We start from the raw sequence: 22,134 nt of genomic DNA on the forward strand, positions 1-22,134 counted from the left end.
AAGTGTATGTAAACTTCTGACCCACTGGGAATGTAATGAAATAAATAAAAGCTGAAATAAATCATTCACTCTACTGTTACTCTGACATTTCACATTTTTTAAATAAAGTGGTGATCGTAACTGACCTAAAACAGGGAATTATTACTAGGATTAAATATCAGTAATTGTGAAAAAAAAACGGAGTTTAAATGTATTTGGCTAAGGTGTATGTAAACCTCTGACTTCAACTGTGTGTGTGTGTGTGTGTGTGTGTGTGTGTGTGTATATATATATATATATATATATATATATATATATATACATACACACACACACACACACACACACACACACACACACACACACACACACACACACACACACACACACACACACACACACACACACACACACACACAGTACAATAGTTCAAAAGTACTTCAGTCAATAGGAATGAGGTGTGACTAGTTTCTGGTTCTCTGTTTATGGCTTTCTAAACCCACATGGGAACATGTTTTTATCAAACTTTGTGAAGCACTTTCATCTGTCATATCAAATTGCTAAGGTATTCAAACAGGTTCATACAATGTCACATTAAGTTCACAATGCGAACAATGCATAAGAGTAGCTAAACATTGTAAACAAAATATTTTGTTACAGAATGAGCTATACAGAATTGAGCTATTCAAAATCTGTTAGAAATGTCAATATAATGTATTATCTTAATGATCCAAACATTACTTGGAACAATTGTCAAGGACATCAAAATGTCAGGGAAAACATACATTAACCTCAGTTTAAAAACTGATGTCATATTTAAAGTTACAATCATGCACACAACACAATTATTCTTACATTGTTTTGTAACAGAGAGCTGAAGGGTAAAAAGAGTAGCCTACCTTATTTTTCTCCAACTAGACAAGTTCAAAAATACATGTAAAAATAACTATGTCCATAATACTGAGAGCAAACACTCAAAACACTTGATTAAAACCAAATATTTAAAAAATTAACAGCAAAAACAGAAATAGGCACGGGTTAGTTTTGTAGCTGAAATGTTGTGTAAATTTCACAAGTACAGTGCCTTGCGAAAGTATTCGGCCCCCTTGAACTTTGCGACCTATTGCCACATTTCAGGCTTCAAACATAAAGATATAAAACTGTATTTTTTTGTGAAGAATCAACAACAAGTGGGACACAATCATGAAGTGGAACGACATTTATTGGATATTTCAAACTTTTTTAACAAATCAAAAACGGAAAAATTGGGCGTGCAAAATTATTCAGCCCCTTTACTTTCAGTGCAGCAAACTCTCTCCAGAAGTTCAGTGAGGATCTCTGAATGATCCAATGTTGACCTAAATGACTAATGATGATAAATACAATCCACCTGTGTGTAATCAAGTCTCCGTATAAATGCACCTGCACTGTGATAGTCTCAGAGGTCCGTTAAAAGCGCAGAGAGCATCATGAAGAACAAGGAACACACCAGGCAGGTCCGAGATACTGTTGTGAAGAAGTTTAAAGCCGGATTTGGATACAAAAAGATTTCCCAAGCTTTAAACATCCCAAGGAGCACTGTGCAAGCGATAATATTGAAATGGAAGGAGTATCAGACCACTGCAAATCTACCAAGACCTGGCCGTCCCTCTAAACTTTCAGCTCATACAAGGAGAAGACTGATCAGAGATGCAGCCAAGAGGCCCATGATCACTCTGGATGAACTGCAGAGATCTACAGCTGAGGTGGGAGACTCTGTCCATAGGACAACAATCAGTCGTATATTGCACAAATCTGGCCTTTATGGAAGAGTGGCAAGAAGAAAGCCATTTCTTAAAGATATCCATAAAAAGTGTCGTTTAAAGTTTGCCACAAGCCACCTGGCAGACACACCAAACATGTGGAAGAAGGTGCTCTGGTCAGATGAAACAAATTGAACTTTTTGGCAACAATGCAAAACATTACTGGGACGGAGATTTGTTTTCCAACAAGACAATGATCCAAAACATAAAGCAAAATATACAATCGACTGGTTCAAAAATAAACATATCCAGGTGTTAGAATGGCCAAGTCAAAGTCCAGACCTGAATCCAATCGAATCTGTGTAAAGAACTGAAAACTGCTGTTCACAAATGCTCTCCATCCAACCTCATTGAGCTCGAGCTGTTTTGCAAGGAGGAATGGGAAACAATTTCAGTCTCTCGATGTGCAAAACTGATAGATATACCCCAAGCGACTTACAGCTGTAATCGCAGCAAAAGGTGGCGATACAAAGTATTAACTTAAGGGGGCTGAATAATTTTGCACGCCCAATTTTTCAGTTTTTGATTTGTTAAAAAAGTTTGAAATATCCAATAAATGTCATTCCACTTCATGATTGTGTCCCACTTGTTGTTGATTCTTCACAAAAAAATACAGTTTTATATCTTTATGTTTGAAGCCTGAAATGTGGCAAAAGGTCGCAAAGTTCAAGGGGGCCGAATACTTTTGCAAGGCACTGTACATGGTGTTGCTCCTGCCTTTCTTCTGCCATGTCAAGTCTTCATCGAAATGTGTTTGCACATAAATGCACATTTCCAGTTTTCCTCCAATTACAGTCACACTTCCTTCTGCCATGGAGTGCTTTTAGGGCAATACGAAGAGTATGGTCCTGTCTCAACCCGAACCCTATTTCTAAGACTGTGGGCCTATGTGCCAAACACCGTTATGTTCTGATCGATTCAAGTACATATCTATATCCGTGACATTTGCACACGTCTTGGCCAATCACGCGGAAGATCCTCATCTTCTCCAACAGAAGCATTTTCAACCAGACCACTGACATTGTCACTTCTTCGGTAGGAATTTCATCCCTGAAAATAAAATGGACAAAATTATTTACCTATAGAACTATTGTAAAGTAGACATGTGACTGTAGAATGTGTATAAGATGTATGGATTGAAGGTAGAAGCAGAAGTGTTTATTAGTTTACTTCAATTGGGGGATTGGCGGTAGGGTTTGCTGGGAATAATAATAAAGGTATATTCTTTTTTTAAAGTATGTGTCTATATAGGTATGTGTGTATATATATATATATGCGTGTATGGGATATATATTTACCAAAAAAATATGGGGGATTGGAAATGATGCAGTCAATTACATTGGAAGCAACATTCTCACACACACACACACACACACACACACCTGATAGGTGCAGTGAAATGTGTTGTTTTACTGGGGCAACCATAGTAGTACGGCGCCCCTGGAGCAAATTAAAGTTAAGTGCCTTGCTCAAGAACACGTCTACAGATGTTTCTTCTTGACAGCTTGGGTATTCGAACTAGCCCTTTTGGTTACTGGCCTGCCGCCCTAGGCTACGCTACCTGATGGACAGATAGGGCGGGGGACAGTCACTAATAATGTAGATGGTGTTAAAATGAAGATGCGAGTGAAGAATGCTTCAAGAATTGGCTTTCTATACAATTACCCTATATCCAACACATGGACAGAGAGACAAGGGGACTGAAAGGAGACATTGTTTCTTCAATGTTTTGGCTGCGAGGCCCTTTTCAAGATGAATATGTAGTAATAGGTAGCTGTGCAAACCTCCTGTGCAATCTCCTTCATCTTGCCTCAGTATCTGCTCTCTCTCCTCCAGGATCTCCAGCAGTGCAGCATGAAGCTTACTGGGCAAGATACAGTCCTCATCACCAAGCTTGGAAACAAGAAGTAGTTAACAGGACAGCCCAGGGAAACTCACATCATGCAAGAGATGGCCTACTACTGATGTGAAACAAGGCAACTGGCTACCCGTGTACTGTGATTCACCTATACCAGGGATGCGCAACTGGCGACCTGCAAAATACATTTTGTTGTTAGGGGGGACGGGGGTATTGGTGTCAGTCAGTGTCTCAAATTACTGTTGAGTTAGAATAGTAGAATGTACAAGGTTCAAAATAGAAATTTGGTTGTGCATCAGCTGTTTTTATCTTGTTATGTCAGTCACTGACAGTCACACAATTAACCTATGTCAGCAAAAACATTTTTTTTAGATTGGGTAAGTCAGTCTAACAAGGGCCCCCAAAAGGCTAGGGCCTGTATAATACCATTCACTAAGACTACACTATGTACTTTCACTCTGACTGCATATGTGGGTTTGCAGACCCGCGTGCCACTGCAGCACCTCATGATGAGTTCCAATTTTTTTGTGGCCTCCACCCCCATCAACGTTGAATATTCCTGGCCTATGCAATAAAAATGGTTGTTGTCGAAACTAGCCACCAATATCAGCAGCCCAATAGGATCTCTGAGTAAGAAAGAAGCGAAACTCCATAGCTACTACTATTAAATAGTCTCACTATATGAACTTGGATTACAGCCCAAAAAATAAAGTCAAGCTCTGGTATGTGTGAAATCATCAAGTTGCATTAATATTCAACACTGTCACTTGGAACGCAGACATGCACAGACAAAGTGTTCCTCATACCCTATTCAGTTGTGTTTTGGAACCACACCTATCTTTCATGAGTTGCAATTAAATACACACCTGTTTGACAAATGTCTGTACATAAATCCACAATAAGCACCTAGAATGCAAAACAGAGACAGAACCTTTAAATTATCAATGACAAAATGAACGCAGGTCAAATGTATTGAGCTTTGAATTAGACATCGGAGACTTTCTACCATTAACTGTTGGTAAGTGTTTGCAGATTGATACTGCAGTTTGTAAGTCCTACTGTAAAGACATTCATAGAACTACCATTAGGTGGCAGTAAAATACTTTATTAAAAAGGTACTCAGCGAAATGACATTGCCACGAATAGCACCACAGATATTGAGATGAGCGACATGCAACAATTCGCTCTCACACAGGTCACCCACAGTATCTGCACATGTGCAATGGTTCGCCAACAATCACGCTGAAACAGTGTGGTAGCCACAGGACCAAAACAGCGGAGAAGTTGAACCTTGCGCTTAACCTCTCTTAGTTGTTGTGAAAATTGACCCCCTATGCGGTTTACTTTCTGCATCTACATCATATCGCAGAGTCTACCTTTAAGTCTGGTAAACAACTGTGCGCAACAGAATTCTAAGTAACCCTAACCCTATATCAAAGAACTAGTCAGTCGGGTACTTGATCATCAATTCTGACAAAATAAAAAATGTTTTCCTTTGTAGCATGGCCATCTAGTGACTAGCCACTGGGAATCAGACGGTGACCTTTGTCACTGACCTCCTCTATGGGCAGCTCCAGACGTTTGGGCAGGCAGGGCGCCAGCGCCCCCATGAGGAAGGGAGTGGGAGAGCAGCTGATGTCTAGCATATGCTAGCAGGCAGCACAGGCACAAATGTATGCTGCCAGGTGAACGGGTAGAGCAGCGCCAGCACGGCATGGCCACAACGAGACAACACACTGAAGAGAAGAGAGAGGGATGAAGAGATTATCAACTCCTGAGAAGAGGCACCCACTTTACAGACAACACATGTCAAGGTAGGGTAGCCTAGTGGTTAGAGCGTTGGACTAGTAACCAGAAGGTTGCAAGTTCAAACCCCCAAACTGACAAGGTACAAATCTGTCGTTCTGCCCCAGTTAACCCACTGTTCCTAGGCTGTCATTGAAAATAAGAATTTGTTCTTAACTGACTTGCCTAGTTAAATAAAGGTTAAAAATGTAATATATATATGGAGTCTGTATAATACTATGTACTTTTACACTGAGCAAGGTGAGCAACAATACATTCCACCCTGGACCAGTGCTTTGCTGTTCCTGCCCTCCTACTGTCTCCCGAGACGACAGAGGAAACTCCTTACCGGAGTTTGTCAGCAATGAAGATGACCCTCCTCCCCAGTAGCAGAGAGGCAAATACCTGTAGGAGTCTCCCAACGCTCAGGCACTGCAGCAGGCTCTCAAAGTCCACATGCTCCAGCCTTGAGTCTACCGGCCGGCACAGCATCAGCACCTGATCACACAAGTACACACCCAAACAAACAAACACACAGATTGGCTATTGCTCAGTTATTTGACCAAATACAACTCTTACAACAATAGTTGATTGCTGGGCAGACATTGCACATGATTGCAGATGTTGTTGACATAGTGTCTGCTATAAAGAGGTAGGAACTTAACTAAACGTTGTCACTTCCTCTTGTTACTTCTCCGAACTCCCTGGGAGATTGTTTAATTTGTTTTGCTTGAATCCTTGCCTACTTTTGAAAAAGGTCAAATGTAATCGAGGAGGTGAGGAAACAAATGTGCTTGTATGAAATGGGACTCTCCTCCACTAGCACGTCATCATGCACATTTGGTTTGCAGGGGTTGAATCCCGAAATAAATGTGTAAAGTAGTAAAAATGTTGCTAGTTGTGCAAAACATTTAATATGTAAAAGGACAAGTAGTGTATCGTTTTCAAATGTGTACATGCTTTTCTCCTTCACGAAAACAGCTGATTCAAAGAGGGTGTTGCGGATTTTGAAATATTTACAGGCTAGCCGCCGGGAGAATACACTTGTGCTTCCTCGGCGGGAGGAGGCTATCGAGAAGAGGAAGACACTCCTCTGTTCGCCTATTAATTAATTGACACTCTCCTACATACGGCGACAACTTTGCAGTTTCTGGGTCACGGAGGAGAGGACAGACTTTTCCCCCATCTTCCCCTGTTGTTACTCTTTACATGGAGTCCTAGAGGTTCTCTTAGTGGTGTGATTGTGTTACCTCATTTCCTGAGCCTGGGAGGAAGCTCCTGGGTGTGATGGTGCGTCCAGAGGCGGGAAAAGGAGCCTCCATGACGCTACGCAAGAAGGGAGACACTAGGGCTGGACAGTTCTCCCTGCGCCTCTCTGCCTCCTCCAAGATCTGAAAACACACACACAGTATATTAGTGTTGCATGGTATACCGTTACCACTGTAATATTACGGTACAAAAACGTTATGATACCAACATTTTAGAATACCGTAGTACAGTTTCATATGATACTACTGATTTTTTCTAAAATGTTTGAACTGAAGCAACCACTAGTCTGTTGTATGTGCAGGTCCAATAATATCCACTTAACTTTCATGTGCATATCACGTGTGGCAGCTGTAATCATCCAGCCGCATCCCCTATCAGTTCCTCACCTGCTTCTCTCCGTTCACTCTTCATGCGCGTCTATTCCGCCGTCATTTAAAAAATATATATAATTTAGCACCCAGACGAGTCTTCAGTTGTTACATTTGTAACATTGGAGCAGTGCGCAAAGCGAGCAATGTTGACACATTGTATAATTTTGTCGCCTGTTATAACCAAGAGCACAGACCACTCTAAGTAGACTAGGCAAGGTCACTGTCATGCAGCCTCTCAGTGTCAGAGGGAAAATGGAGCACTGCTTTGTGACATAATTGATTGCCGCTTTACAGTAAAGAAAACAACTTGTCTCGAGCCTTAACCATATATATATATATATATATATATATATATATATATATATATATATATATATTTATTTATTTATTTATTTTATGACCCATATTACCGGACATGCCTTTTTCTTTCTATTGGGATTCACACGCATTTTATATAATTTCACAAACCATGTCACAGGCCGTTTGAAACTAATCCAGGGTCGCTAATTATTGGTTTGATAACAAACAACGTTTTCAGTCATGTTACCTAACAACAGCTAACAACCTGGTAACATGACAGTAGGTTTAGGCTAATTTGATTGGCACAGGAAGAAAGGAAAACTGTACTACTCATGAGATGTGCTTTAAAAGGTAGGATTCATTCAGGCCTAATGTGAGTAAACTATATCCCCCCCAAAAAATGTTATGGTGTTCCTTCAATTCTGTTTGGTGCCTAACGTTTTCAAAATTCACTCGAACATCTGAGCCATCTCCTCTGCAGGTGCACGGTAACAGTTGAACAAGATGAGAAAAAATAAGAAATCCGCACACTGCTCGATAGGATCGCTGCTCTTTAATAAGCTGATGCAGCACTCCATCACTCTCATTCTTGGTCAAATGGCCCTTGCACTGCCTGGAGGTGTGTTTTGGGTCATTGTCCTGTTGAAAAACAAATGATTGTACCACTAAGCGCAAACCAGATGGGATGGCGTATCGCTGAAGAATGCTGTGGTAGCCATGCTGGATAAGTGTGCCTTGAATTCTAAACAAATCACTGACAGTGTCACCAGCAAGGCACCCCCACACCATCACAGCTCCTCCTCCATGCTTCATGGTGGGTACCACACATGCAGAGATCATCAGTTCACCTACTCTGCGTCTCACAGACATGGAGGTTGGAACCAAAAATCTCACATTTGGACTCATCAGACCAAAGGACAGATTTCCACCAGTCTAATGTCCATTGCCCGTGTTTCTTGGCCCAAGCAATTTTCTGCTTCTTATTAGTGTCCTTTAGTAGTGGTTTCTTTGCAACAATTCAACCATGAAGGCCTGATTCACGCGGTCTCCTCTGAACAGTTGATGTTGAGATGTGTCAGTTACTTGAGCTTTATTTGAGCTGCAATCTGGAGGTGCAGTTAGTTGCCGATTTCTGAGTTGCATTTAACTCTAATGAACTTATCCTCTGCAGCAGAGGTAAATCTGGGTCTTCCTTTCCTGTGGCGGTCCTCATGAGACAGTTTCATCATAGTGCTTGATGGTTTTTAACAACAACACTTTAAGAAAAAAAATTCTTCAAAGTTCTTCAAATGTTCTGGATTGACTGACCTTCATGTCTTAAAGTAATGATGGACCGTCATTTCCCTTTGCTAAAAAATAAAGAGAAATGAGTAGGTGTCCAAACTTTTGACTGGAACTGTACACTGAACAGTGTGAAGTTCTATTCAAAACATTGAATATAAGTGTGAATTTAAGTGGGAGGTTTTTGGAGAACGTTTAGAAAGAGCTAGGCCACAGATTATTTTTACACCGTAGTATCGCAATACTACTCGGTACCGTGATACTTGGCCTGGTATCGTATAGTTTGTAAAATGTTGCCTTTCGTGACAAGCCTACAGTATATAACTCCATAACTACAAGTATTCAGACCCTTTACGCAGTACTTTGTTGAAGCACTGTTGGCAGCAATTACAGCCTCGAGTCTTCTTGACACTACAAGCTTGGCACACCTGTATTTAGGGAGTTTCTCCCATTCTTCTCTGCAGATCCTCTCAAGCTATGTCAGGTCTCTCCAGAGATGTTCGATCAGGTTCAAGTCCGGGCTCTGGCTGGGCCACTCAGAGACTTGTCCCGAAGCCACTCCTACATTGTCTTGGCTGTCCTGAAGCCACTCCTGCGTTGTCTTACTGTTGTTGTCCTGTTGGAAGATCTTCACCCCAGTCTGAGGTCCTGAGTGCTCTGGAGCAGGTTTTTGATTTAACTGTCATGTGACATAGGGAGGAGACAGGCAGATATAAGTACAGTGCCTTGCGAAAGTATTTGGCCCCCTTGAACTTTGCGACCTATTGCCACATTTCAGGCTTCAAACGTAAAGATATAAAACTGTATTTTTTTGTGAAGAATCAACAACAAGTGGGACACAATCATGAAGTGGAACGACATTTATTGGATATTTCAAACTTTTTTAACAAATGAAAAAATGAAAAATTGGGCGTGCAAAATTATTCAGCCCCTTTACTTTCAGTGCAGCAAACTCTCTCCAGAAGTTCAGTGAGGATCTCTGAATGATCCAATGTTGACCTAAATGACTAATGATGATAAATACAATCCACCTGTGTGTAATCAAGTCTCTGTATAAATGCACCTGCACTGTGATAGTCTCAGAGGTCCGTTAAAAGTGCAGAGAGCATCATGAAGAACAAGGAACACACCAGGCAGGTCCGAGATACTGTTGTGAAGAAGTTTAAAGCCGGATTTGGATACAAAAAGATTTCCCATGCTTCCCGCTCAGCCCAGTCAAAACTGTTCGCTGCTCTGGCCCCCCAATGGTGGAACAAACTCCCTCACGACGCCAGGACAGCGGAGTCAATCACCACCTTCCGGAGACACCTGAAACCCCACCTCTTCAAGGAATACCTAGGATAGGATAAGTAATCCTTCTCACCCCCCCCCTTAATGATTTAGATGCACTATTGTAAAGTGGCTGTTCCACTGGATGTCAGAAGGTGAATTCACCAATTTGTAAGTCGCTCTGGATAAGAGCGTCTGCTAAATGACTTAAATGTAATGTAAATGTTAAACATCCCAAGGAGCACTGTGCAAGCGATAATATTGAAATGGAAGGAGTATCAGACCACTGCAAATCTACCAAGACCTGGCCGTCCCTCTAAACTTTCAGCTCATACAAGGAGAAGACTGATCAGAGATGCAGCCAAGAGGCCCATGATCACTCTGGATGAACTGCAGAGATCTACAGCTGAGGTGGGAGACTCTGTCCATAGGACAACAATCAGTCGTATATTGCACAAATCTGGCCTTTATGGAAGAGTGGCAAGAAGAAAGCCATTTCTTAAAGATATCCATAAAAAGTGTCATTTAAAGTTTGCCACAAGCCACCTGGGAGACACACCAAACATGTGGAAGAAGGTGCTCTGGTCAGATGAAACCAAAATTGAACTTTTTGGCAACAATGCAAAACGTTATGTTTGGCGTAAAAGCAACACAGCTCATCACCCTGACCACACCATACCCACTGTCAAACATGGTGGTGGCAGCATCATGGTTTGGGCCTGCTTTTCTTCAGCAGGGACAGGGAAGATGGTTAAAATTGATGGGAAGATGGATGGAGCCAAATACAGGACCATTCTGGAAGAAAACCTGATGGAGTCTGCAAAAGACCTGAGACTGGGACGGAGATTTGTCTTCCAACAAGACAATGATCCAAAACATAAAGCAAAATCTACAATGGAATGGTTAAAAAATAAACATATCCAGGTGTTAGAATGGCCAAGTCAAAGTCCAGACCTGAATCCAATCGAGAATCTGTGGAAAGAACTGAAAACTGCTGTTCACAAATGCTCTCCATCCAACCTCACTGAGCTCAAGCTGTTTTGCAAGGAGGAATGGGAAAAAATTTCAGTCTCTCGATGTGCAAAACTGATAGAGACATACCCCAAGCGACTTACAGCTGTAATCGCAGAAAAAGGTGGCGCTACAAAGTATTAACTTAAGGGGGCTGAATAATTTTGCACGCCCAATTTTTCAGTTTTTGATTTGTTAAAAAAGTTTGAAATATCCAATAAATGTCGTTCCACTTCATGATTGTGTCCCACTTGTTGATTCTTCACAAAAAAATACAGTTTTATATCTTTATGTTTGAAGCCTGAAATGTGGCAAAAGGTCGCAAAGTTCAAGGGGGCCGAATACTTTCGCAAGGCACTGTAAATATATTATTATTTTTAATTGATCATAACTCACACATTACAGACAGACACTCATGACAGTTGTGGTTTTCAATTGTACCGTTCTGACTCAGTGTACTTTGCTCTGTTCATCTTTCCCTTGATCCTGACTAGTCTTCCAGTCCCTGCCGCTGAAAAACCTCCCCACAGCACGATGCTACCACCACCATGCTTCACCATAGGGATTGTGCCAGGTTTCCTCCAGACGTGACGCTTGGCATTCAGGCCAAAGAGTTCAATCCTGGTTTCATCAGAACAGAGAATCTTATTTCTCATGTTCCGAGAGTCTTTAGGTGCATTCTGGCAAACTCCAAGAGTGCCGTCATGTGGCTCAGGCAGTCTTTTCCCCTTTCCTGTTGGCTAAAAGGCACAAATAAACACAGAAATCAGCATGAAAAGGCTATAATTTTTATTTTATTTTTTAAAACAATGTTATTGCAACGCTGTATCAACGCTGGCATTACAGGGGTAAACAAACACTCAGTCCAGACCATAAAATAGTAAAAATAAACAACAGCGCAATACATTTAAAACACACAGATCTAACATTAAATGTACAGTCATGGATTTAACACATGGACAAATAGGAAATTATGTTGAGTCTGGGTCACTGATTCAGAGGTTTTACGGCCTATGACTGTAGTTTATCCCTTAGAGATGTTGCGTAAGCACTGTACTGCCTAGTCCTCACGCACAACGTAATGACTCATTCACACACACTCACCAGGATCTTACGACAGTAACAAAAGCACCGGCTGCCATCCTCTCCCGTCAAGACAAAAGAGAAGGTTTCACTACAAAGACGGATAAAAGCATAGACAATAGGACAGGGATGCACAATGTGATAGAGTTAAGCAGTGTCTCGTGCAGTCTCCCTTGGGGGAGAAGCATGGCATATGAACTGCAATCATGTTCCTCTTTGTCTGAATCACTAGATAATCTCCCTTTCATTGGACATGTCTTGGACTTAATTCTTATATCATCATATAATAACTTCATTTTAGCACAGTAATTATTACAAAAACGTAGCTACTTTTGACATGTTTTACCTGTTCCAATGCTCATATTAAGTGGTTGTATGCATATTTATATTGCATGAATACCCTTATACCACTGCTACATACTGTGACCATAATGTGAATGTGACAGAAGCTTACCTGTGCAGGTGTCCAGAAGGCCGCCAGTCCTGAGAGTCTGGGAAGCAGAACATGGAATGGCCTTCAGCCGGTCGTCGGCTTCACGGGAGTGACGGGAAGACTTCTCAAACTATAGCGGTTAAGAAAGGATAAAGATACAGAGCGTCTAATTTTACTCCCCGGCCAGCAAAACAGAAACAATAGTACAATGGTAACTAAAAAAACAAAACATTCTGGGGTTTCCTTTGAGCTGAGCCCATCCATGGTACATCAAGCAGTATTTCCCCTATACAAAAATGTGTAAGTGGGTCTATCCGCCTCGCTCTGTTGCCCCCATCTGAAAGAGGTTGGCTTTAATTGGTTTCAATTGACAATAACCTTGTTGGGAAACTGTTGCGTGATCTCAGGGGTGTAGGTGTTTCCCGGGGAACTCTTCCGGAGTGACACCACCACAAAGAACTGAAAGAGCTGCTGTTGCTGGAGCTGGATCAGGTCCCTCTCCAGGGAGCGGTAGACTGGCCTCCGCTTCAGCGTGGACTGGACATAGACCGAGCGCCTGGACCCTCCTGGTGAAGACAGTGAACATTTTTCAAAATAACTAATAAGTGAATCTGGTTGGGAACTCTCTTTGATTAAATGATAATAGAATGTGATCAAATGTGAATGGAAAATGGATGGATCTATAAGTGTAGATGGCGTGGGACATTGACTGAACTCAACATTCTCAAAATGTCTGCCAAACATTTATTTGGGAGTGAAATTTCACTTTAAATATGAATGACAATTTGACAAGTAGCAGGTCAATGCTATAGTAGTACCTTTAGTGTTGTCCTCTGGGTCACTTTCAGTTCCACTGGTCTCCTCAGTTCTGAGAGCGAGAGAGAGAGAGTGAGTGTGTGCATGCGAGATACATAGACTTAGAGAAAAAGCGAGACAGGAGTGTAATAAAGGGATGAAAGAAAGAGACATCATAGGAGACTGACAGTGTCTTTGTACTGTATTTGTAACAGTGATGTAATGTATCTCAAAACTACGGGTCTTTACAGTGAGTAGTTTAACTACATCTTCTAGACAAGTTGAAGGGTAATAATTGTCATACCACGCGCTGAACCTCCCTGGCTCTTCACTCTCTTCTTCCCTCGCTTGGTGTCGAAGATCACATGAATCTTGTTGACATACTGCATCACGGAAACCACACACACACACACACACACACACACACACACACACACACACACACACACACACACACACACACACACACACACACACACACACACACACACACACACACACACACACACACACACACACACACACACACACACACAGATATATTGATCTGATACAAATAAAAATCATGTCTGGCCACTTAAACTAGTAATGAAATTGTGGCCAATCAAATAAATGTGATTTAAGCGGACTTCCTTGTGGCACTGAAAAACGTTGTTTTCTAATGGGCACTGGTTTGGTTTGGATTGGATAGGGCCATCAGTCAAGTTTCAACTTGAGTAGTAGAATGAGTGACCTAGATCCAGAGCCAAGCACACAGGAAGCTCAGACATCTCCAAATTGACAACGGAGTGTAGGCCTACAACACTAGCTTGGCTTCTTTATGTGTAGTCATGCAAACAGACCAATCCACCTAATAGCATGCTTTTCCCACTCAGAGTCAAAATTACATACAACCGCCATAGTAGTTTGAAGAAATACAATTTCCACTTTGTAGAAAACGCTTATGAAATGCTTGTGTGTGTTTACTTGAGGCAGTCTGTGTGTTTTATGGATGGTTGTGGGTCGCTTGGGTAAGGCAGGTCTAGGGGGGCTTCTGTAGGTGAGGATTATGTTGCTGCCAGTGAGTCCTTCCTCTCCAGCCTCAACGTGAGAGGCTTGGGAGGAAGCTGCGACACAGGAGACAAGGTGTTAATGAAAGATTAAAGCATGTTTAAAAATATATATATATATAGTATACTAATTGTTTCACATTTCCTGTAACAGCTGTCATTACTACCTTTGGGGTGAGAGGGTTCTGTCTCTGTGCCATGGTCCAGGGTCGGGGACACACAATGGGGAGACACATATGTTGTTGTCTCTGGTCAGGTGTTCAGCTGGACATGGTCAAAGGTGAGGGAGATAGATGACTCTGAGGCTCTGCTGAGGTATTTCTTCCCTTCTCCCAGAACAACTCGTCTCATTCCAGCCTCCGCCAGAAGCCCCTTGAGGTATAGAAATTCCCTGGGGGCAGGCTCTCTCCATGGTCATCCACTGACAGAGGTAGGTGTTTGGTCAACTTAACTTTCAACACACCACTCACATTCAGTTCACCATTGTTGAGGATCATCCTATCTAATTGGAAAATGTTTGTAGTGTCTGTTGTAAGAGAGTGCAAAGGTTCTATAAATGGTTTGGACTCTGGTATTGCAGTTGAAGTCTTACTGAAACAGGAGTGATTCTGAAGGGGATCCAACTTTCCGTCCACCTCTCACCTCTCCTCTCCCCTGCTCTCGGCCCAAAGCCAGCATGGAGAGAGGGGGCACACTGCCAGCTCACCCTCACTGCATGGTTGATGTAGGCATGAAGGCCCTTCAGGTGTACAGACAGACACTGTTAAACACAGTGAGTCTGTCCTGCAATTGGTTTAGCCACAGTAGTCTATGGAAGGCAATGAGTTTTACGGGGGTCTGTGTTCTATCCTTTTCTTTTTAAACCACTCTTCCTTTAAACAGTCTGCTCTTTTCCCTCCTTTCCTCTTAAAGAAAGACCTGCAAAGCAAAGGACACAAGTTACTTATCCGTTAACGCTTCAAAACAAGTTAAAACACTCCGAAGAGAAAGCAAAGAGAAACCTGTCAAAGAAAATGTACAATCTAGTGAGAAGGACAACACTATTTCAACAGCACACTCCTGATGTAGTGGAAGGTGTACAGGATGTGTTTGGCTGGAGGAAGCAGGAAAGGATAGGCTCCTGTCAAGGTCAGTATCCAAAAATAAAACCCGGAGGAGAAAAGAAGGCAACGACAGGAACAAGGCGCTGGAGCTTTTAGCAGCCAGAGGGGTGTCAGTCAGTCTTGGAGCCCCCCCCCCCGGGAGGTGGTTGTCACTCAGTAACCACAGCTGTCCCATTAACATTTGATCTACTTTGATTTGATCTAATTTACTCTTAATTTACTCTTAAAAGGGCCCGTGACAAACAATTAAGATAAATTATTGAGGATTCCGGTTAATCCATATCACAACCACAGTAATGTTGTATTACTGTAAAATGTGTTATATATTGCTATTCCTATTTGATAGGAACAGACAATTGAAACATTGACATTTTGAGTCCTTTACAGTGAATTGCTCCATATTGGGTTTAGCTTGTGCTAAAACTACAACTGAACAGTTTGGCATGCAATACTCATATTCATGATCTTGCACAGCCCCCTCGTTGTATTGTGAGGCACAAGTCCCTATGTGAAATCTTCCCTAAATATATTCAGACTCCTGTTCCGGGCAGATTCCTTTCCAATTTAGTTACCGTACTGTTTGCTGGAAGCAAAGTTCTTGGACACGTTGCACATTTAGAAAACACAAAGCATTTAGAAAAGGGAGACATGGTGAAATTCCACAGTGCTGCTCATGATAATAATAATTATGTGCTGCATTCCAGCAGAGCCAGCTAGGAGGAGGCTAGTGAATCAATTTGACCAGATAGAGTCGTCATTCAGGCTCCGCAAATTATGCCTTTTGTTTGGTTTGACATAAATCTAATGTATGTAGTGTACTCTCACAGCCAGGACATCCTACACTGAAAACTGTGTGTTATATACAGGAAGGCCTATCCTGCATTTCCTGAGACTAAGGAAGAAAGCATCAACCGACTGTCCATAATTATGGTTAGGAGACTTGCATCCAGTTAGAAGCTTTGGTTTCAGAATTGTTTACCAGCTATAATTAGAATTTTAACAGTCATGAAGGATGGTCAGGTTGTCATTCCAGGGTACCTTTGAACTTGTAGTGTCACCCCAGTAGAATCCAAACAGGGATCATCAAGACCCAAACCTACCAAGATAAAACCTAATTGCACCTTCAAAACAACCACAGCTAAACCGCCCTCTCCAAGAGTTGCTGCATGACTGAACTTGCCCTAAGTGGGGTACCAGAGAAAGGGTAAGGAGTGGTTTCTCTTAAACAGTAAATGAAGCTTCAATTAGGTTATGTGGAATCTATTTTCCGTCTCACACTGGACAGAGGGGTATACTACAGAGCAGGATCAATGGGTTAGCCAGCTAACTTTGATGAACCACTAGAAACTACTATTGCTTTTCTGGTTCATTAAGAAAGCTAAACTTAGATGTGTTTTTGGTTGTTGAGTCAATGAGACCATGCCCATTTAATGATTATATTTCAACAACAAAAAAGTTGTTTCAGAACACTTAGGCAAGTTAGCTGGCTAACTTAGGGAACAAAAGCCGACAGATGGCAATATTGAGTTGTTTATCTTACCATCCAAATGCATTTTACGCAGCCGGCAATACATTATCCACTCAGGATGCATAGGCTTCGGTTTGAGTCCAGGCTGCATCACATCCGGCTGTGATTGGGAGTCCCATAGGGCTGTGAACAATTGGCCCAGCGTCGTCTGGGTTTGGCCGGGGTAGGCCGTCATTGTAAATAAGAATTAGTTAAATAAAGGTTACATATTAAAATAAAAAATTGTATGGAGGTCAATTAATGGCTTTTTTTCTACATGAGGTTTATTTGATCGAATATAAGTTTTGTACTGCTTTAGTTGTTACAAGTGTTCCTCATAAGTAGGACATGTGACATCCCGGCAAATTTCAGAAAAAACATTTTATATTGGAGTTGCCTCGAGATGGCTATGTTAAAGAGGTGACAACCAATAGACACAGAGAAAAGGCAACTGTGTGTGAGAGCCAAACGCTTGCTGCATGAGTGTACCAAACTGCAGTCAAAGAATGGAATCCTTGACAGAAAGGTTGGTTAGTCATCACAAGAACACAAGAACATCACGTTGAGGAACATTCAAGGCCACTGTGTTGAAACAACTACATAATAACATGGGGCATGTGAGTGCAGATAAGGTTACTCACCTGGCGAGAGAGCAATTTTATTGGCCATTTATTCAACAAGAAGTTGAGGACTATGTCACAATGAAATGTCGTTGCATCAAGCAAAAAATACCAAATGTGCCACGGAAAGCTCCAATGGGCAAGCTCACATCAATTGCTCCCTTTGAGTTGGTCTCAAAATACTGTTCTACGTGTGTGTGTGTGTGTGGGAGGGGAGTGGGGGTATGAATACATCTTAGTATCAGTCGATAATTTCACAAGGTTTACACAGACCTACGCCACCCGCAACAAGTCTGCAAAGACAGCAGCAGAGAAAACCGGATATCCTCAAGAGGCGCCACCACGATCAAGGCTGGGAATTTGAAAACAAACTCTTTGGAAGACTTCAGGAGCTGGCAGGGGCCGGCCACTCCCGCACAACGCTAGATCCTCCTCAGGGAAACCTAGTGGAAAAGATTCATCGTACGCTGCTACAGATGCTTCGCACTCTTCCTGAAGAAAATTAATCACAATGGAAAGACCACTTACCTCATATCGTACATGCAAACAACTGCACTCGTAACGAAGCAACAGGCTTGTCACCACACTTCCTTCTCTTTGGCCAGCCACCTCGACTGCCCATTGACCGGTTGTTTGGCCTCAATCAGACTGATGAACAGGTGTCACACCCAGTCTATGCTCAGAACTGGGCCACCAAAATGTAGGAAGCTTACTGAGTTGCATCTGAAAACAGTCAAAAGTCTTCGGCTAAAAGCACAAGACACTACGACCATGGTGCAAAGGCAGTGGCCCTCCAACCTGGAGACAGAATCTTGGTGAAGAATATGTCAGAGAGAGGAGGACCGGGCAAATTGCAGGCCTACTGGGAGGCAGGGTGGTAGAGAAGATTGGGAAGGACCAGTCTACAAGGTGGAAAAGGAGAATGGTGCCAAGGGCATCAGAGTGCTCCATCGCAATATGTTGACGTTAATGAATGACCTACCTGTGGCACATGAGACCTTGGAAGGGAGGACGTCAAACACAGAATGTGGAGGAGATGGGGATGAAACTTCAGCAGACTGATGAGGAGGAAGCCATCTGGTCCCAAGGAGTTAATCCAGTTGCAAGCACCCAAGACCTCAGACAATGTGTTTCATCCCCGTTTTCAGGATACAGATGGTAGTCAGTATGAGAACATGGAGCAAGAATCAGAGATCCTAGAAGAACCAAACAATGAGGATGGGGTCAATGCCAAAGGGAGAGAAGATCATGTGGAAAGGAGATATGATGCTCCCAAAACTCAAGACAATGAGACAAAAAGACATTCTGCCACGCTGATCCTCAACACTGGAGCTCCACAGGGGTGCATGCTCAGTCCCCTCCTGTACTCCCTGTTCACCCACGACTGCATGGCCAGGCACGACTCCAACACCATCATTAAGTTTGCAGACGACACAACAGTGGTAGGCCTGAGCACCGACAACAACGAGACAGCCTATAGGGAGGACAGAGACCTGGACTGGTGGTGCCAGAATAACAACCTATCCCTCAACATAACCAAGACTAAGGAGATGATTGTGGACTACAGGAAAAGGAGGACGGAGTACGCCCCCATTTTCATTTCATGGGGCTGTAGTGGAGCAGGTTGAGAGCTTCAAGTTACATGGTGTCCACATCAACAACAAACTAGAATGGTCCAAACACACTAAGACAGTCGTGAAGAGGGCACGACAAAGACTATTCCCCCTCAGGAAACGAAATGGCATGGGTCCTGAGATCCTCAAAGGTTCTACAGCTGCAACATCGAGAGCATCCTGAATGGTTGCATCACTGCCTGGTACGGCAATTGCTCGCCTCTGACCACAAGGCACTACAGAGGGTAGTGCGTACGGCCCAGTACATCACTGGGGCTAAGCTGCCTGCCATCCAGGACCTAACAGCCACAGACTGTTCTCTCTACTACCGCATAGCAAGCGGTACCGGAGTGCTAAGTATAGGACAAAAAGGCTTCTCAACAGTTTTTATCCCCAAGCCATAAGACTCCTGAACAGGTAATCAAATGGCTACCCGGACTATTTGCATTGTGTGCCTCCTCCAACCCCACTTTTTACGCTGCTGCTACTCACTGTTTATCATATATGCATAGTCACTTTAACTATACATTCATGTACATACTACCTCAATTGGGCCAACCAACCAGTGCTCCTGCACATTGGCTAACCGGGCTATCTACATTGTGTCCCGCCACCCGCCAACCCCTTTTACACTACTGCTACTCTCTGTTCATCATATATGCATAGTCACTTTAACCATTTCTACATGTAGATACTACCTCAATCAGCATGACTAACCGGTGTCTGTATGTAGCCTCGCTACTTTTATAGCCTCGCTACTGTATATAGCCTGGCTTTTTACTGTTGTTTTATTTCTTTACTTACCTATTGTTCACCTAACACCTTTTTGCCCTATTGGTTAGAGCCTGTAAGTAAGCATTTCACCGTAAGGTTGTAATACTGTAATACCTGTTGTATTCGGCGCACGTGACAAGTAAACTTTGGTTTGATTTGAATGGTTCCACATGTATGAATGACCTCACTGATTCAGATCAGCAGTGCGTATAGGAAGGGATGGATGTCAGAAGATCCCAACAGATCCAAAGACCAAGGGGCATACTAACCTATGGCACACTTGGACAGCCAGCCTACCAGTTGTGGAGACCGAACATCCGAAACCTATACAGAAAACCTATACAGAACCCACTCAGTTACAGACAATGAGTAATGTCAGGAGAAACAATTTAAAGAGGGGAAGAGTGTGACTGGTTGAAAATCTTTGAGTTTGAACTAAAAGTAAAGGGGATACTTTTTTTATTTTTGATGTCAGGCATTTATTATGCAGTAGTAGATGCAATTACAACCAGGACACAAGAGGGTACTCTAATACTCTAACTTTTGTGTTGGTTTAGGAATCAAGGGAGTTCTGAGCTGGCTTCATTATTAAAACAGTGTCACTTTTCCACCGCAGTTCAGATTACTATCCTACTGCTCTCAGGTCCCCATTCTGAGGGTAGTAACATATTTTCACTATCCATTGAATACAGGCGTTGACTTCGACCACATCATCAAATATTCAAAAAAGGATTACAATAATGAGATGTATCCACCAATCCAAAGGATAGGCGGGAGCTCGACAGCACGCCGTGCCGCTTTGTGGACAAAGACTCCCATTTTTGGGGCGGAGAGACAAGTATCTTGTCAGTATATCCATAATCTTTGCTCAAAACGTATTGTAATGATACAGGCAGGGAGCAGGTCTCGAACCCTTGACCTTCTAGCCTGAGGTCCGGCTCGTGCGTCGATTTCCGTGCTTATAAACCCTGGGGTCGTTACAGTATCTAGCTACAACCAGCAGGTGTAAAAGAAAAAGCACCCTTGATCTGATAATTTCAACCAGATTGGCTGAAGGCGATGTATACCATCCGGAATTAACATTTAGCCACTAGCATGGTGCTGGAAATGGTGTTTCATATGGAAAGTATGAATATTTTCCCCCGTTTTATTTTTCTTATCCCCATTAAATAAAGTTTATGAGGAAATTGAAGCCTATGCAGCCTGAACGTTTAATGTTTTAGGTACTAACTGGTCCACTAGGGATAAGAATGTATTGCCGGCTGCATATAATGTGTTTCTACAGTAAAATGAAACGACTCAATATCGCTATCTACCGGCCTTGGGATAGCTAACTCATTGATCTTGCTTTGTAGTATACCTCTCTGATCTCAGGCCTGCCATAATTTATTTGTAAATTCATGAAGAGAGGAGTTGTGCTGTTTACATCCTATTAAAATGATCCTAACCAGGATATTTAATTACATAGATTAATTTAACGAAAATATATCGATCACACCGTGCATGGTTTGTTGGTGAATTAGCGGAAATTAAGATAATTCTAAGGACTTTCTTTCAATAACACCAGCACTATTTTTTTATTAATTGATTGTGACAAAGGATCCGCAATACGTTACTGATCATTAGTAGCAGCTCATCAGCAAATTAAACATGAGACCAGATAATGGGGACACCAAGCAAAACGCCTAATCTCTGACAGTTAATATTTTGCTTGATTTTTAATCCACTGAATCGTAGGAAAATATATTAACGTTACCAGTGTGTTGCTTTCGAGGTCCGCTTGCAGCAAACCCAACTTCTTAAATAGCAAATCAAGTACTGTAAGTAGCAAATTAGACCTGTTCCCTAGGTTTAGTTTTCGACATCAGTATTACCTATATTTTCCGTCTTAGTTGACTCATTACAATTGTTTCTCACAGAAGCAAATCACGATGCCTTCCAAATCGGGTGTTCCATTTCAGTCGCTAGTTCGCGAGCGAGCTGGTTAGCCACACACTAGTCCTAGTTAGCTGATTAGCCACTAAAGCTAGCTATAGCTAACTACTGTATCACCAAAATGTCTTATTTTAGACCAAAAAATTGTTTTCTTCCAACTACCGTCCACCAATCTTGGACAGCAAGGAATAAGCAGGCACCAAAAAATTAGCTAGTGGCACAACTCGAACTAAGTGAGAGTTTTTAGGGGGCTCCGTATTGATCATGGGAGCTAAAACGTCACCAGCTCCTGCTGTC

At 42.3% G+C, this 22,134-nt stretch overlaps 1 pseudogene; it reads right to left on the bottom strand.

Moving 5' to 3' along the window:
• Nucleotides 1–1,591: 1,591 nt before the first annotated feature.
• On the bottom strand, nucleotides 1,592–21,880 carry LOC135527449 (DENN domain-containing protein 2C-like; annotated as a pseudogene).
• Between the last annotated feature and the right edge of the window lie 254 nt (nucleotides 21,881–22,134).

This window comes from Oncorhynchus masou, chromosome 33 (genome assembly GCF_036934945.1).
Source record: "Oncorhynchus masou masou isolate Uvic2021 chromosome 33, UVic_Omas_1.1, whole genome shotgun sequence".
Classification (NCBI taxonomy): domain Eukaryota; kingdom Metazoa; phylum Chordata; class Actinopteri; order Salmoniformes; family Salmonidae; genus Oncorhynchus; species Oncorhynchus masou.